The following is a 2,634-nucleotide window of genomic DNA, read 5'->3' as shown; positions in this document are numbered from 1 at the left end:
AACTCATGCGGAAGTGGCTTTAGTTTCTCAGTGCTGCGCTTTAACCCGCTGCGCCACCAGGGAGGGCCCAGTTATTAAGTTTTTTAAAGATTTATTTATTTATGCATATAAGAACTGGGGCACAGGCCAGAGGGTGGTGGTAAGGTGAGAGTATTCTCCAGAGACAGAGTGGGGACAGAACAGGCAGATCTACTGAAATACACTGCTCAGTGGGATGAAACAGGAAAGATCTGCTGCGCCATGTGGGTCAGCATCCTAGCCAGAGATAGAATTCAAACTGCAGTGGCTGCAGATAGCTTCATAGTGCCATGCTTTAACTCTTTGCACCACCAGAGAGGGCTCAAGTACTTATTAACTTTAATGAAATATTAACTTTACAATAAAGGAACTTGTCAGATACCGTCTTAACCACATCATCAAGTTACCAATACATTTGATCAAGTTACCAATAACAGAACAAGATGACCCCTACTATGTTCTGATGTGATATACTGAGAGGCATCACTTCCTGTCCAAAATACAAGCCATGATGGGTAAGGAAGCAACAGATAAATTCAATATGAGAGACATTCTGCAAAATTACCAGCTTTAATTAAGTCTCAAAAATGTCAGTTATACGAAACTAGATCAATACCTTGCACCATACACAAAAATCAACTTGAGGTGGATTAAAGACCTTGACATAAGAACGGAAACCATAAAATACCTGGAAGCAAAGATGGTCAAAACACTACACGACACACACAGATGTTACTGCATCTCTGAAGATACAGCACCCAATGCAACAATAGTGAAGGCAAGGATAGGTAGTGGGACTACATCAAGTTAAATAACTTCTGTACAGCGAAAGAGACATTACAAAAGATAAACAGACATCCCACTGATTGGGAAAAAAATTTCTCACACAAAACTAGCAATAAAGGATTGATCACAAAGATATACAAAGAACTGATGAAACTCAACAAAAATACACAACCCCATCAAAAAATGGGCAGAACTAAAAAGACACTTCTCTAAAAAGGATGTTGGCAAGGATGTGGAGAAAAAGGAACTCTCCTGAACTGCTGGTGGGAATGCAAACTAGTACAACCACTATGGAAAACTGTTTGGAGGTTCCTCAAACTGCTAAACATGGAGTTTCCCTACGACCTAGCAATCCCACTCCTAGGTATCTACCCAAAGGACACAAAAACACTGATTCAAAAAGATACTTGCACCCCCATGTTTACTGCTGCTTTATTCATAGTTGGAAAGACATGGAAACAACCCAAATGCCCAAAAGTGGATGACTGGATTAAATAAATGTGGTACATATACACAATGGAATATTACTCAGCAACCAAAAAAGAGAAACACATGTCTTTTGCAGCAACTTGGATGGAACTGGAAAAAATCATGCTTAGTGAGATAAGCCAGAAAGAGAAGGAAAAATACTGGATGGTTTCACTCTTAGCAGGAGTATAATGGACCAGCAAGAAAATAATAATAATGAACAGCTATATAGCAGAGACATTTTATGGGGGTGGAGTGGGGAATGGGATCAAAAACAGTGGGGGGAGGGAAGTACACTGGACTATGGTGATGGCATACAGTGATTTGGTGATGGGAATCCCATGGAGATTACAACTGAGATGGAAAAATGTACAAAATGATGTAAAAATAAACTATTATTTATTTCTTTAAAAAATGTCAATTATAAGTTTTGAAAAAAGTTTATAATGTAATAACCTCAAAATTATACACTTGAAGTGGATAAATTATGGCATATGAATTATATCTTAATAAAGATATTTAAAAAATGTCAATTATGAAAGATCAAAGCAGGTGAAGAAAAGATTCTAGATTAAAAACACCTACAGATCACATTTTAAAAACTGGATTCAGTGCTTGATCTTGGACTGGAAAATAAATTGAAATGTCTTTATGGAAAGCATCAGTCAGTGGCAAAACTGAAATATATACTTTATTCATTAAATAATACTGAATCAATGTTAATTCCTTCATTTTAGTGACCTATTGTACTTAAGTTAAAGAATGTCTTTGGTCTTAGGAAATACTTGAAGATGTAGTAGCAAGTGGGGTGCGATGGCTATAACTTAATTTCAAATGGTTAAAAAGCAGTAAGAATAGGCAAGAGAATATACCAAGCAGCTTTCTCTCTCCCTGACATCTAGGCAGCAGCTCTTTCTTGGGGACCATCCCACGCCTAAAGCAGGAAAATGGTGGCCAAAAAGAAGACAAAAGTTGTGGAGGGCCCTCCCTGGTCATACAACTGGTTAAAGCGCAGCACTATGAAGCTGTCCACAGCCACGAGCTCGATCCCCAGCCAGGGAGGTGACCCACATAGCACAGCAAACTGCTGCTCTCCCAGCAGTTTTTTAGTTGATCTGCCTGTTCTGCTCCCTACACTGTCCCTGGCAAATCTGCTCAACCCACTCTCCCACCCCTGCACCTCTGGCCTGTACCCCAGTTCCTGTATGCATAAATAAATAAATCTTAAAAAAAAAAGTGTGGATGCCCTCCCTGGTGGCGCAACGGGTTAAAGCACAGCACCAAGAAGCTTAAGCCACTTACGCATGAGTTCGATTCCCACCTGCCCTGGAGGTGACCACATGGTGCCGCAGACCTCTCCTG

The sequence above is a fragment of the Condylura cristata genome, unplaced genomic scaffold (assembly GCF_000260355.1).
Source record: "Condylura cristata isolate star-nosed mole 26May11 unplaced genomic scaffold, ConCri1.0 scaffold00008, whole genome shotgun sequence".
Taxonomy (NCBI): Eukaryota; Metazoa; Chordata; class Mammalia; order Eulipotyphla; family Talpidae; genus Condylura; species Condylura cristata.
The sequence above is the reverse complement of the archived record's forward strand: the minus strand, read 5'-3'. Positions refer to the sequence as shown.